Source organism: Neomonachus schauinslandi, chromosome 10, assembly GCF_002201575.2.
Source record: "Neomonachus schauinslandi chromosome 10, ASM220157v2, whole genome shotgun sequence".
Taxonomy (NCBI): Eukaryota; Metazoa; Chordata; class Mammalia; order Carnivora; family Phocidae; genus Neomonachus; species Neomonachus schauinslandi.
In genome coordinates this window covers 4524539-4541370 of record NC_058412.1, presented here as the reverse complement: position 1 = coordinate 4541370, position 16832 = coordinate 4524539, and positions in this window count along the sequence as shown.

The window sequence follows — 16832 nt, the reverse complement described above, 5'->3', positions numbered from 1 at the left end:
CTTTTTGTGGATGCTTTAAAGATTTAATTTTTGTTCAGATCTTTGGTCTCATCAGTTTGGCTATGATGACGTCTATCTATCTACCTATTGATTGATCTATAACCTAGCTAATCTACTGATATGTAAGTATATCTCCAGATGTATGTTGATGTCTTTCAAAGGAGTTAGAAAATACTTGGTCATAATTTTTACAAATACTGATTGTTTTTGTCCCATTCTCTCTCTCTTTTCATTCTAGAACTCTATTTATATATATGTTAATCGTTTCAACTGTGTCTCACATATTATGATATTTTTTGTTTTCCTATTTATTTTTCCCTGTGTACTTTAGTGTAAACATTTTCTATTGACCTGTCTTCAAGTTTACTAATGTCATATTCATCCCTATGCAATCTGTTGTTAAATTTATCTAATGTGCTCTTAATTTCAGAAATCACATTTTGTAGATCTAGAATGTTAATTTAATTCTTTTTCAGAGTTTCATACTCTTGATTAAAATATTACATCCTTCAATATTTTTTGTCCATCCTTTCCTCTATTCTGTTTAACATATTTTTTTTTCTAAAGTGTTTAATTGCTAACTCCATAATGGGAACATATCTTTGTACAGTTCCACTGATGATATAATCTTTTGATTATCAGCCACTTTTCCCTTTCTCTTCATATGGCTGTTATTTTTCAATTTTATATTAGACATTATGCATGAAGTGCTGTAGGGTCTGAATTATGTTATTTTCTTCTAAAAAAATACTGAGTTTTTTCTGAAAGGCAATTACCTGTGGCAGACCACTTTGGCCTAACTACTTTGAGCTGATTTTTATTTTGGTCTACTGTGGAGTAGGTGTATCTGAATGAGTCCCTTTGTCCTAGAATGTGTTCTTAATCCAGGCATATGGTGATTGTTGCTGGGACATTGCATTTTCTGGTCACAATTAAATGTTTCTGTTGTTTGCCAAGGTTGAGGTTTGTCTGGGTCACACCCCCACTTCTCTCCAAAGCTATGTGATCTTGAAATCCCTCTTCAGTACTCAATATCCCAAGAGCTACTCCCATTTAGGCCTCCTGGAACCTTCATCTGCATATATGAGGTGTAGAAATTATCCAAAGACTAGAAGGGTATTTTATGTGGACCTTTTTGGGGATATTGCTCTGTGGCTTTTTTCTCTCTTTTAACCTACCCCTAAATCTTAGATACGTTATTACTTCCAAGCTTTAATCTCTGTTTCCACTGTCAGACTTCTGTTCTTTGTTTGAGCTCTATTTTCCTGCAGGGCTTTTGGAAAATGTTCCGTGGAGAAAGAAGAGCCAATATGGGGCTCATCTCATTTAATTCCCCTCTCTCAAGAACTATAGCCCACTATTAGTTACTGTCCAATGCTTACAAACAGTTGTTTGATACATCTTGTTTAAATATTTTTTATTGTTTATAGTGGGTGCATAAATCTGATACCAGCTATTTGTCAAGACTCTATGGTTGGTATTTAAAGCCACAGGATTGTAGCAGAGTCTCAACAGAGTTAGGTGGAATAGAGTAAAAGAATATTTAGGGCCAGACCGTGGGGCATTGCCATTTTAAAGAGTTCCAGGATAAGAGAAGGACTCATCCAAAGATACTAAGAAGGAATGATCATGGGGATACAAAGAAAACAAAGACAGTGAAATGTTCTGAGAGGCAAGTGAGGAAAATCTGTCAAGGAGAGAATGAGATCCACTATTTCAAATGTTGCTCTTAGGTCAACAGAACGTGAGAACTAAGAATAAACCATTTGATTTAACAACTGAACTCACACCATTAAAAATTAGCCTTTGGTTTCCCAGTTATAAGCAGTAGACTCTAATCTTTTTTCAACAAAAGACTATTTTTTATTTCTTGTCCAATTTCTAGTTCAAAGTGTAAGAAATAGCTATGTGCTTAAAAGTGTCCATAGATGATTAAACGGCTTTGAGATGCAGGGTAACTAGAGGCAACTGGGGAATTCAGTTCCCTACTTTCTATTTTGGAAATTACCAAGGACAACTTTTCTCTCCTCTTTTCTTAGTATTCATCTGAAGCCTCAAAGTAGAGCTGCGGTGAGCATGTGTGATCAGGAGGAAGTTTTCTATTTCTGGTAGGCAGGCTCCATGAGCACTGTTTTTGCTTTCCTTGTTGAGTTCACTGATTTTTCTCCAGCAACTAGAACAGTGCTTGGTCCATAAAATCATTCAGTAATGTTAATCAAAATTTATTATTAGAGGGCTGCCTGTGTGTCTCAGTGGGTTAAGTGTCTGACTCTTGGTTTTGGCTCAGGTCATAATCTCATGGGTCGTGAGATCGAACCCCGTGTCAGGCTCCGCGTTCAGTGGGGAGAGTCTGCTTGAAGATTCTCTTCCTCTGCCCCTCCTCCCTCTCTAAAATAAATAAGTAAATCTTTCAAAAATTTATTATTATAGTGTGATTTTTATTATCATTAAGCTCTTTTCCAAGTAGTTATACTGTTGGATCTACCAAATGATTCAGTAGTGATCTATCTTTATCTTCTCTCAAGACTATGAGTCATATATTCCTTGGAACTCAAGTCTGAATTAGATCTTTACCACCAAAGAGGGCAGGAAAGCATAAATGGAAGAAGAAATGGTAGTCATGTTTTCTGTCAATACTGTGAGCCATTTCTCTTCTTCTCTTCCAAAAACTGAATCATTCTGAATGAGACAATTGCTTATTGCTAACTATCTGTTAAGCAGGTGAACAAAAATATCAACCATAATTATGTTTGTAGCTCCATCTTTGGCATTCAGGTTAATCTGGAAAACATTCATTTTCTTGAAAGATATTATGTAACCAGGACTTCGATTCAACAATGGCTCACTGTCGGGCTTTGTTCCACTTAGTTTTGGTTAAGAGTGTTATTTGACAACTGTGAACAAGTTGTTTTGCCCTGTGTCTTCAAGAGGGAGGCTTTACAGAGTCTAACATTTGTTTGATGAAGTTGTTATCAGACGAAACTATTTTTAGGTCCTGTTCGTAACTCCATAGTTCAGCTTTCAGGTGTTATTGTTAATATTCTGCTTTCTGTTTCCACAGGGAAGAATTTAAGTAATCTTTATTCAAACTGAAAAAATCACCTATGACTATAATCAATATGGGAAAAATCAACAACAATTTCTTTGCTCATTTATCTAGCAATGATTTATTGAGTCTTTACTGCACAAAAGTCCATGTGCTAGTAACTGGGGATCCAAGTGGTGAGCAAAATCCAGATTTCACCAGTGCCCTAATGGAGCTTAGAGTCTAGTGAGAAAAATGGACATTAATAAGAATACCACATCAGAAATAAATCTTTCTGGGAATATAGAGAATCTTCTATTGAATTTTCATGGAAGATTTTTAAGTTCCCTCTGTATCTCCTGTAATAGTGTAGGATGATTTCAAATTACCACCTTTGGTTGCTGGTTGCTATCTCTTCGTTGCTAAATTACAGAATATATTAAATTGCATATGGTAATATATGTAATGTGTATACAAAATGCCTGGCATTTAGTAGGTGAGCAGCAGACATCAGTTTTATTCCTAGGCTTGTTTACTTTGCTACAAAAGAAAAAGAAGTCTGATGTTCTGTCTGAGATACTACATGTCTCTGGTTGTTTCTAAAATTCTGGATTATGTCCAGCTTTTAAACTCAGATTATGTTAGCTTTGTTATGAAGAGGTCACTGTGTAGTTTATGTTACTCATAGAGTTGGAAATGCCAATTGTTCCACTTTAATGGAACTGAAACAGAGATCTTCTTTTCTCATGCTTAAAAAAAGTCCCTATAACAGTGTTCCTCAAACTGGAATCTACTCCTGAAGACCAGTAGACATGGTGTGTGGGGAGTCAGGAATTCTTTACAACAACTTGCATTTCTATATTGATATTATATCTGTTATCAACTGTCTATAAATATGTATATATGTATGTATTTGTATCCATCTATCAAATGTCTATAAATATGTATATATGTACATATCTATATCCATCTGTATAGCTTTTTATCCTGGATCATCAAGGTAACCTGCATTTGTAACCATGATCATACTGATGCCAAAGGACCATTACGCAGCTGTAACTTTTAATGCATTTTCTCACCCAGGATCTATTGCTTTGTGTCTTTTCCACCTCCCTCCTCTTGAACCTATTTTCCTCTTTTCCTGTGTTTTGCTAGTTATATAAATTTGAGTGTATTAGCAGAAGACTCAACTACTGCTAGAGAAATAGATTTTCCTGAAATCTGGATCTAATTTTTTTTTGTGGGAGAATATTTATTGCTTTCTTTGAGAATATTGTGGGTACATGTGTGTTCATGTACTCTTGAGCACACATTTAATGTGTGGTTGTTATTAAAAATATTTGTTTGCTGGAGGGGTGTGGTTTTCTTACTTTCATTTTACAATATGCTGAAGAAACATGACTTGGGGACCACACTATGGAATCTATGTAAATCCTGAACAACCTAGTCCTTGGGATATAAACTATTGAGATTTCTAATTCAGTTTGTACAGCAAACAGCACGTTGGTTCATTTTCTCTTGAATATAATGGATGATATTTCCTATTCTGGCTTATCAAGGGTGGATGTTAATCTTGAAGCTACTCTTGCACAGAGGAGAGGATGAGGGTGGGAGAGGGGATGTGGGATGAGGGAAGGAATTTCATCTCCTTTGGGCTGTTGGATGGTTAGGTAGGACTATAAGCCACAGAGATGTGTGAGGGTCATTCCCAAGAACAGGGCGTCATTCTTTGTCCAGTTTGGATAGAACCTAGAAGCCAATAGAAAAGGGACATCATAGGCTCTAGGAGAAGGCACAACTACCACCATAGTTAAGATAGCCCATCACCCCAAAAAGTTATGTTATTCCTTCTGTGGTCAAAACCCTTTCTACCTTTACTCTGGCCATCATTGGTCTGCTTTTGTTATTATATATTAGGTTTTGGTTTTCTTAGAATTTCACATATTTGAAGTCATACAAGATGAACTGTTATGTATCTTTTTTCTTTTGCTTAGTGTGATGTTTTTAATATTTAACCATGTTGCTGTGGACATTAGTAATTTACTCCTTTTTATTGATAAGTAGTATTTTATTGTATGAATATACAGCAATTCATCTATCTGTTCAACCATTGGTGAATGCTTGGGTTATTCCCAATTTTTGTGATGTGAATAGAGCTGGTATGATTATTCATATACAAGTCCCGTGTGGATACTTTTTTTATTTTTCTTGGGGTTGTTAAATCATATAGTAAGTATATATGAAGTTTTGAATGAAACCGTCAAACTATTTTCCAGAGTGGTTCTACCATTTTGCAATCCTATCAGCAATGTAGGAGAATCCCTGTTGCTCTACATCCTTGCCAATATGTGGCATTGTCAGCTTCTTCTTTCTTTTTTTAAAATTCATTTTAGTCATTCTAGTGGATATGGGGATATTTTAAATTTGCATTTCCCTGGAAAGTTTCCAACAATTGGTCAGGCCAGTGGGGACTCCAGGTCATGATAACTTCAGGATGAAGAAAGGGTTACTGCCGTGTTTTATAATCATAGGATGATGAAACTTGTGATGTGTGGAATACATAAAATAATGGTTTTTCTTGGAAAAAGTAATGTCAGGAGCAATATGCTGTGGAACAGAGGCTTCACTGTTCATGCCTTTCCTAACTGTCTTCCCTACCCTCACATGCAGAGTTGAAAAGGAACTGGACCACTTCTGTCAAGAGACAGTGATTGTGTATATTGTAAGGCCAACTTCACTCTCCTAGGCCATGGGATTTTGGCAGTAGAGTTAGAGACATTGCTATTCCTGTGGTTGTTGCTGTCGCTCTAGAATCATACTGTGAGATTTTTCTTGACTGTGGTTTACAGGGTGCTGAAATGGTAGAGATACAAGGTGTCTAATAGTTGTACTCCTCACTAGACAAGAATTTAATAGCACAGAGAGTTGAATGAATTTCCAGCTCCTTCAAAGGAATATACATTTCTTGCCAGCATACTGGGGGAAGATTCTCAGAGAATTACTAAACACTGCACACAGTGCTTGGATACATTATTATTGTTATTCTGTAGGACTTTAGTTTAAGTGAAAACCAGATTCTGTCACCTCACTGTGGCTTTAGTTGGAGTAAATATGCATCCACTCTGGGCTCATCAATTTTTTTTTTTTCTTTTGTCCAAAGCCACAGGAACTAAATTCTTTTTTTTTTTTTTTTTTTTTTAAAGATTTTATTTATTTATTTTGAGAGAGAGAGAATGAGAGAGAACACATGAGAAGGGATAGGGTCAGAGGGCAAAGCAGACTCCCTGCCGAGCAGGGAGCCCGATGCGGGACTCGATCCAGGGACTCCAGGATCATGACCTGAGCCGAAGGCAGTCGCTTAACCAACTGAGCCACCCAGGCGCCCAGGAACTAAATTCTTAGAAGACAATGTTTGTTACAGCATTGCAAGTCTGACTTGGTTTAATGCACTGTAAAAAAATGTTGAAAATAAAAATCCTCAGGAACGATAACTTCAATGGGGTTTTACATGCCAGTTTAGATAGGACTCAGATTCTGCTGTACCTGTTCCTCTAATCTATATTCATGTGATCAGAAGCTTACCCCTCAATAGGTTTATATAATCACCAGCTGTGGGGTATTGAGAGATGGTTCCATGAGAGTGGCATCACTTGCAGTCAGCCTCCTCCCTATCCTAATGAAATCTCGCCGTGGAGAAATGAGCTGGCTATCTCTGAAATAGGATCCCCATTCTGTGGCACTGTGCTCACATTTCTGCAGCCGGCTCGGTCAAGGCTAGCAACCTGGGGAACTGGGTAACAGTAGACAGAGATTAGAGTGGGGAGGATGTGCTGGGGGTACTGAATGAATAGATAGAGGCATGAAAAGGCATCTGAGCTTTCCACAATATTTGGAATAAACCCACTGGCTTAAGGACACTTGGGGCAACAGGCAGGATGGTTGAGACCAGAATGGCAACAGGAATCAGGAAACCAGGCAGATTTACAGGACAGGGTCAAGAGATCCAGGGCTTTGTTCCCCTCTGTTCCCACTTCACAAGGCCCAGCTCCTATGCAGCCTTAGAGCCCTAGGCCCTGCTCTGCAGGAGAAAGGGGTGGGCCTTGGTACTGGAGACGTCAGATACAGCATCAGTCCATCCCTTCTTAGCTTTGGGATTTAACTTCTCCGAGGCCTGCTTCTTTATTAATAAAACGGAGCTTATAATCACCAGTTGTCATGATTATGAAATAAGAATAAATGTAGAAGTGCTTCTTTTTAAACCGTGGAACAATAAACAGATATTAGTTATTGTAAGTCAAATGCATCTTCACAAATACCGCATCCACCTGCTTATCTTACAGATAAGGAGATGGGAACTCTAGAAATAAAATGTTTTGCCCAACACCATTCTTCCATGAAGGGTTGCTCCCCACACGTCTTTCGACCTGTCCCTTATGATTCTGGGTCCTCTTTATAACCCAATTTTTGTAACTAAGTTATTTGTCTGCTCCCATATGCTTTTACGTATCACCAATCTCCTGGTAATGCCAAACACTTCCTTCCGCCCTGTCTCCCCTTTCTCTCTTCTTAGTTGTTAGCAGACATCTTGGCAGGTGTGGGTAGTAGAGGACTAGGGAAGGGAAGTCACAACTACCAAGGGTGTGAGTTACCTGGGTCATCATGTTTCTGTGGCCTCTCCTGGGGCCCAAGCGGGTTATCTGTCTAACTCCAGCGGCTTTGGCTCTCGGAGTCTTTCCCTTTGTAGCTGCTGTGGGCGCTGTGAGTGGGCACCCACACTTGAGAATAGGGATCCTCAAATTAAGGAGTTTTGACCTCCTGGAACCGATAGATGCACACTCAAAAGACAGCGCCCTTCTTGGGAGTTAAAATGCATACCTTTTCATTTTAGTGATAACCCTAATGAAAGTTTTGCCAGTAAAAAAGATAGAAGTTCCTTCTTACAGTAGTAATTTCTCGTGGGGAGACGACTGCTTATAACAGGGCTGGTTTCATATGACCATGAGTTTAAAGGCAGCTTGAGGACTCCTAGGGTCCAGGAATATATTTTCTGAGAGGTCTGAGGTAAATCCTTCCTTTTAAAAGGAATATTTCCATTATTCAAATTTCAGAAACACTGTGACACATCTGGGACAGTTTACTTCAGAATTTAGAAATAACAAAAAATGGCTTGTTACTATAATAATTATTATTTTTTATTTTACAGTGTGGTCCAAGTCTCTCTTCGCCAGAGCATCAATCATAGACTTGAACTCTCTCCTGTGAGAACTCGGAACACCACCTCTTCCTCTAATGGCTTCGAATTCCTTTGTAAACTGTAAAGCTCCTCATAACTATTTGCCACAGGCATAGGAAATCAGTTACTGCAGTCATGAACCTACATCACAAGCCTGAATTCTTATTAATGGCAGTGCGAGTAAGTCTCGATTCATCAGATAGGCTGTCCAAGAAATGCTGTGTGATGGCATTTTCTTTAAATCTGGTTTAATCTGACTCCGATCGTCATGATGATAAGATGATGGGCACAGGAAACTGAGACATCACTGGGCCTGATAATATAACTGATCTTCCAATACTATAAAGGTCTTGGGTCTACACAAAGCAAGTCATTCTGGAAGGCCCCTCTGGACCACACCCACCAGGTATCACTAAGATGCTCCTGTCCAAGAGGCCCTAACCCCTGAGCCTGGAAGCTCTGAAAGGTCTATGGTACCTGAATCGTTGCCGTGACCTGAAGCCTCTGTACTGATCTGACCTGTCCGGCAGCACTGAGCACCATTTTCCTTGGAGGTCTAGTCATCTTCTTGGTTGGGGTGAGGGAGCTGCCCGAGAGCCCTCCCTACCACTGTGGAACTCACGGATGGGCAATGCTTCTGTGACAACACTGTACCTCTTGCCTATTCCCCTATGCTTTTAGCCCCCAATGGAAGTCCTCTCTCATCTCCGTTTCTGAGAAACTGTGTATACTCTCTTCAGTAAGTTTAAGTATGGTGAGACCAAATCTTTCAAATTTAGAGTGATCAATTAAAAATATTTGTTTTGAATAAATTCATTCAAACTCAGCCCTAATCTTGCTAGGTTGAATTTTAAGGATGATTGGGGCTCTTCCACTTTCTTTGGATTGCACAAGAACATGGTATCCATCAAGTGTTGGAAGGACCTTTAATCTGTGGTCCATTGTGGTCACCCTTGACATCCTGACTATTGCAATGGGGTAGCTTGGCTCCATGACTCTGTGGCTCTGTGATGTGCTGGGGGCCTGAGAAACTGGCTGTGCCTATCTTCCTAGTAGCACTATCCATCCTACCACTGGATAGGAGCCTCATCACTTCTTTGGGTTCTGAAAGCGAAGCCAGATATGGGGGCCTCTGACACATAGGATCCCATGGCTGTACCCCTTCCGGGATTTAGGAATAATTGCCTCTGTCTCTTGAGAGATCTCTGTCTCAAGAGATCTCCCCGTTTTTTCCTTTTGCCCAGGACAATTTGAGGCAAAGGGATATAAAGGCTGGCTATCTGCTTGGAATGGAGTGAAAAAAAAAAAAAGTAAAAATAAACAATAATTATCATTTAGGGAGATTCTCCTGTTAGAAAATGCTAAGCAGAGTGCTGGAAAGTTCAAAGATATGTCTTCCTGCTGAGAATGTGGGGGATGAAGCTTGCAAACAGATTATAGCAAATGCAGATGGAATAGTCCAGTACCTAATCCTGCTGTCAGTCTTTCAACCATTTAACAAAACTGTATTGAACATCTACTATGTGCCAGAGACTTGGGTAAAAGTGATATGAAACACGATGTAATGTGAAGACCAATAAGGAGAATATCATGCTGTCATATGATAAATAGTCTACATAGCAGGAAGAGCATGAACTCTGGGTTAGACTAGCGTGGGTGGAAACCCAAGCTTGGCAACTTTCCATGTTTGTGACCTTGGGACACTACTCCCCTGATCAGTCTTATACACACCTAACTCATAGGAGCCTTCACATATGTGAGCTCTCACTCTCTCCAAGTTATTGAAGGGATTAAAATTTTATCTCTCATTTTGTGGCTTAGTTTCTTCTTCCCAGAAATGTATGAATGCTCTTTATATTCAGAGTTTTATCACTGTTATCTCATTATCCTTGTTTAACAGGATTAAATTTCATTTCCAAATGTTCCTTCTGTAAAGCTGTTTGCAGATGCCATTGAAGCTCATGTGTTTCTTTTTAGTGAGGAGAAAGAAGATCCGATTACTGGGTTACATATATTATATGTTAGCAAGGCATTGGAAAGGCCGTCCCAGGGCCCAGAGGAGTGTGAAGGCAGAGGGAAAAATTCCAGTGAGCGTGTACTCGTCTTATGTCCCCTTCCTATCCCGTCTGCTTTGCCGTTTTAAATTGGTCTTTGTAAAGTTATAAATGTCCCCCACTCAACTGTAAGCCAGTTAAATGAAGGATTTTGTGTTATGCATTTCTGTGTCCACAATATCCTGTATGATACCTCCTGGCATATTATAGATATTAAAAGATGTTTGCTGACATTAAAAAACATGAACCAAATATCATGAAATCTGTATTTCTAATAGGAATAATTTAGTATTTAATATCTATTTAGAATATATCTGTTATCACTTAGTATTGCTCTTTTAGCCAAATCTATTAAAATCTGTTCTGTTCTCCTACTGATTCAGAGTTTGGGTGATTTTCTGCTTCATCTACTTCATATAATCCCTTTTGAGCAACTCCTGACAAAGCGTTCACTGTGAAAAGTGTCTTAAAATATACTTGGGTTACAATTAGGAATTCCAGTTGCCTGCTGTAATGTTATTCCAGTTCTTTGCCCAGTGGGGTGCTCTTCACCAAGCCTGTGTTTTGGCATCCTAGGAACACCGTGCAGGCTGGGCCTTCAGCCTGTGCTGTTATTCCTAGCCCTGATGGCCCCACTGCAGTCTGAGGACCCCCAGGGTCCGGTGCCATTGACCCTCCCAGCTGTCTGTCTCACTGCTCCCTACGTGCACCCTCTGCTGTAGCCACCTGGACCACGAGCATCTTACTTCGATTCTCCTCAAGGTCTTAGAGTCTGGTTCACAAGCTGCCACCTTTATGGAACCTTCTCTGATTTCTCAGCTACAAGTTACCTCTCTATCCTTTGACTGTCCCACATCAGTTTCTACCTCTGCCGTTCTGCTTCTCAGTGAAATTACGTGTCCCAGCTTCCCTAATGGGAATATAAACTATCTCTGAAGGAGGGAACCATGTCCAATTTGTCCTCTATCTTCTCCTTTTCCTTCTGTTTCTCTGCTCTTGTGCATTAAAGATGCTTAATAAATGGTTTTGTGAGAATTAAGAGTAGAAAGTGCCTTGACTCCCTCTGAGGGTACAGTAGAAAGAATATGCCCTGGGCCCAGACCCCCAGGAATTGAATTCCAGACCTACTATTTATAAAGAATCTTGGGCACACACACTTCAAAAATTCTTTTCTTCTTTTTGGTTGAATGACAGTAAAACATGCAGGGCACCCGTGAGGTTTTTCCATGGCTCAGGCTCAGGGAAACCCCCTCTGCTCTCCTTTCTTCACAGGACTGGGTCCACTCTCTGCTTTCCTTCCTAGATCACAGTAATGGCATCATTGGCTTTTATTACTTGTTAAATTGTATCTTTCTCCTAATCAGAGACAGTGTCTTTTCTGCTTTTCTTGCATCTCTGGTACCTAGTAGGCATTCAGTGTATATATTGAATTGGTCTAATGGATGAACAGAAACTCTAATATCTTGTTCATTTTTGCCAGTGATGTTTGCTGCTCACCAAAGCCTGCTACGAAATGCTGGAAGCTCTTTTCCTATCTTATTTTCCTCTCCCTGCAAAATGGAGTGCACAGATCACCTCTCCTCCTTAAACATCAGATCCCTAAGTCAGTATTTCCCAAAAATGTCTCCATGGAAGAACACAAGAACACTAGCTTAATCATAGGAACTAGCAAAGAAAAAAAAAAAAAAGATTAGCAAAGATAACTTATTTGCTTAGAGACTTTTTTTCCCTAAGTAATGTCTATTGATATAAAAGATAAAAGTCAGTTTGGAAAGCATTCTTCTACATATTGATCATTTTCTACTACATGGAAACTCTGCTCAATTGAGTAGCTTTTTTAGAAGAATTCCCTACAATAGAGTAATTTTTAGTATGAAAATTCTGGCTGTGGGGAAGATCCTCAGTATCTTTCTCCCTGGATGACTGGAGAGTTCTCCTGTAATGAAAAAACTTCAGTGAAATCAGTTAATTGGATATTGCAATCCCTCAGCTTCCATTGTATGGACTACTTTTTAGCACCTCTTTAGCTATGCATAGGTTAAAGGACCTGGAGAGGTTTTGAAGCCTTGTAATGAAACTAATGGCTTTTTCAAAGATATCCTTTAAGATATATTCAAATCCTGCAAGAAATAATAAATGAGGGAATAATGAGGAGCATTTATTTCTCAGTGTTTAACTGTAATGCTTGTAATGTTGCCTCTCTGCACTCACAATTTATGACGAGTAAGGATTTTTTTTTTTTTTTTTTTTGCGAGTGGAATGCATTATGTTAGGAAAAAAAATTAATGGCCATCTGTAAATGTGGGGATGGCTGGCAAATCTGTTATGCATGTTGTAATAAAAATGGTTTATTGGGCTATCCTGGTCAGACACAGGAGCCAAACCGCGGCAGACTCCCCCAGAGAACATGCTTGGACTCCATGCTGTTTTCATTTACACTGGAGTCTCTGTGAAGCACTGTTCTTCTGGTTCATCCTGAGGAGTTTCTATAAAATGGGTTTGTTGGACAAGTCGTTTCTGCGTTGAGCCCCAGCTTCCTAATCTGAAAATGAGAGAAGGTTGAATTCGATAAACTCTAAGACCCTGGGCACACTGCTTTCTAGGATTCGAAATCCCTTCTCGTGGATGAAGTCGAAACAAACCCGGTTAGCCTGAATTCAACCCTACTTCAATACTGTGTGACAACAAGAGAGAGGATGTGCCCACCATCCTTCAAAACTGTCTTGTGTTGGAAAGTGAGGCAGGGCTCAGAGAATAGGGAAGGGGAAGACGCTGCCACATTCGGCACAATTCGAGTACTAAACCCAGCAATGATAGTGCCAGTTTACGTACACTGAATAATGGGACAGTTGGTAAGTCCATGCGGGTAGAGATGTCAATCAGGAACATGACATGATTATGGTCTCAGTCCTGGTGGCTTGGATTTTGAACCCTTGGCTAGGATGATGTGTGTCAGGTTTCTCACTGCAAAGTTCCTATTGTTTTTCCTGTAAAATATTACTATATGGTGTGAGGTTCTAGACTATATTAACGTCATATATTACTATCTTACTAATACATACTTTATTACTATTATTACATTACTAACGTATATGATGTTACTCTATTACTATTACAATATTACTAATACATACTATATTATTATATTAACATCATATATTACTATCTTACTAATATATATTCTATTACTATTACTCCATTACTAATATATAATCTATTACTATTACTACATTACTAACATATATGGCATTACTCTATTACTATTTTTATATCACCAGTATATACTATATTACTATATTGTGGTGAGATTGTTTCTCATCAGATCTTCTCTACTGGCATCCACCAATGATTCTTTCCAGAATCAGTTATTGCTATGATGATTGCCTCGTGGTGCTTCTCTCATTTCCTCATTTCTTCTACATTTGTGATGTGGCATTCTACAGAGTGCCCCTCACCTATTTACTATTTATTTGTTTATTTCTATCGGTATGGACTCATAGATTGGGTGGATAACAGATGTCTTCTCAGGACCACCAAACTGAGAATGCAAATCGGGCTCCATAAGGGTGATGGAATGGAATTTCCCTGCCATGGCCACCATCTGCACACGTGCAGAAAACAGAGTTCCCTTCAATGTGAAGGAGTTCCCAGAAGGCTTCTTAGGAGCCCATCCCCCACTTGCACAGTGGGGGGGGGGGGTTCCCTCTCACTCCCAATCATTTCCGATTAGGAATGCAGATGAGTCTAGGCTCTTGCTCATTTTGAGGGTCTTGCTTTTGGCTCCAGCAAGTGCCCTCCATCTCCTTTGGGTGGGCATCCTTGATCTTTCACATGAGCTGTTCTACTTCTATGCCCCACTTCCCAGAGTACCAGCACAGAATGCAGGAACAAGTGTGTAGTTGGAGGACACTGTGCACAGTCTAAACCTCTCACTCAACCTTGGAGCACAGCCTTTGAGTCAGGCATATTCACTGAAACTCTCATTTCGCACAGTTTGCCTCAGGGTCTTCCACTTATAAATTTCTGGAAAATGTACCCCAGATTAACCCAATACTAGAGTTCGTGTGACTCTGCATCCTGGTTTTCTGGGAAGGTAATGTACAGTTTGTGCCTATTACCTTATTAATATTACAATGCTCCCTTTCACTCACAAAAATGTCTGTGTTTTGATGATACATTTATTTTTTGGTCAATCTATCCAGAGAGAACAACGTTTGGATTCAACCTTACACTACCGACTATTTTGGTTTTCTCATAGCTTCAGATTAGTTGGCTAGGAGGATTGAGATTTAAGAATACATAGAAGGTTAGTATGTATGTGAAGACAGAAAGGTGAAAGAGAAAACTTAAAGAAGGCTGTTCATAGTTAGACTTTTTCCTAAACTCTTTTTTAAAGGTTTTATTTTTTAAGTAATTTCTACAGTCAACGTGGGGCTCAAACTTACAACCTGAGATCTAGAGTCATATGCACTACCGACTGAGCCAGCCACACACCCCCATGGACAGATTTTTCTATGACCGGGCTAACACTTGGGATTTTAGAAAAAAAAGGACATGGTGAGGGATTTGGGGTAGAGGCATATATCCAGCATAAATGTTGATGCGGCTCCTCCCATGACCAGGGCACTGGGCAGGCCACAGAACTTCACATGTGGCTATGATTTGGGGAGAGCATGGGGGGATGTTAAAGCACATACGGAGAAATCTAATTTAATGCAGATGGAGCTAGGTGCCAGGGTCTAGGAGCAAAGCCAGTCCTGTGGGAGCACAGAGGAAGGAGCCACTGAAGGAATAAGAGGGCTGACAGCTTACAGGTCCCGAGCACGGGCAGTAGCTGAGCTTGTTCCACAGTGGGGTGCACATGGGAGATGGTTTGGTATGGCTGCCTCGAACCAGAGCAAGCAAGGCCATGGAAGTCAAGCCAATGACAGATCTCTGCAGGGACTGGGCATGTGCATCAAACGTACAGCATGATTTCCCACTGCAAGATTGAGAAAGGCCTTGTGCAAAAATAGACATGTTTTCTTGGGCTTCTCAATAAGCACCCGCTTTCTTATTCACCTAGGCTTATGAGTTGGGTTTTGATTATGAACAGGCACGCTATTAACCTTGGTGGTGGGCACCTGGGATGAATTAGTCAAAGGTGGTTGGCTCTGCCCACAGGATTCCCTCCTGTGATGGGTGGAAGTTGGGACAGGGAAGTGTTTGACTTGGGTATTTCTCTCATCTTGGAATAACAGAAAGTCACAGTTCAAGTTTACCCCAGGCAGAGGAAAGAATAATCTCTTCCAGCTGTGGGGCCCCTTGACCTGTTCCTAAGCCCATTTCCCCCCATTCTTCACTTTAGGCAAGGAGCACCAACACAGGAATCAGCTTCAGACTCTGGTCTCAATTTGATGACTTATTCTATGACCTTAGAGGAGTCATTTACAAGAATGGAAACTAACACTTTTGAGTACACACTATGGATTAGCCAGGCTTTCACATCCATGATGCTCCCACAGGTATGTTATTAATCACCGCTATTTATCAGGTGCTAAGCTAGGTGTTGGGTACATAGGGATCAGCGAAAGAGAAATGGAGGCCTGAGTACTCACTAATGCCCTGGGAGTGGTGGCATTTATCTCCTTCAGCCAATTGAGGAGATTGAGGCACAAATAGGGTAAGTATTTTACCCAAAGTTACACAGGAGTATGATAGACCAGGGATTTATAGACTGATTTTTCTGTTTTAAAGCCTCAATTTGTCCTCACTTGTAAAAATATGATTAGACTAGATTGTTTCTAAGGGTCTCTGTAGCTCTAAAATTCTACTACACATTTTTTTTTTTAATTCTATGCAGCAGCTTTACATGATAGCTAAGCCAGTGATTATCCTTTTCTTTTTTTAAAAGATTTTATTTCTTTTAAGTAATCTCTTCATCCAATGTGGGGCTCAAACCCACAACCCTGAGATCAAGAGTCGCATACTCTACTGACTGAGCCAGCCAGGTGCCCCTGATTATCCTTTTAATGCCCAGATTCTGAGAAGCTGTTGGGTTGTACACCAGCCCTGTTCTCTTCCTATGATACGATATATCATTAGCAGACTAAAAAATGGTAGCATAATGATTCCCATGTGATTAATCTTTTTTTAAAAGATTTTATTTATTTATTTGACTGAGAGAGAGGGAGAGCACAAGCAGGGAGAGCAGCAGAGGGAGAGGGAGAGGGAGAAGCAGGCTCCCCGCTGAGCAGGGAGCCTGTTGCGGGGCTCGATCCCAGGACCCTGAGATCATGACCTGAGCCGAAGGCAGATGCTTAACCGACTGAGCCACTCAGGCGCCCCAGCATGTGGTTAATCTTTTATATTGAGGGCAAATCTCAGCCCTGTAAGACAGAAATGGAAAAAACATTTTGTGCTTTTCTTAAAGGCGGGTCTCTGGGGACTTGGTAAAAGAATTGGAAGGATGAGGATCACAGACTCTTTCAACACGTAAGTGAAATGGAAATCATTTTGTCATGGGTAGAACTGAAATGCT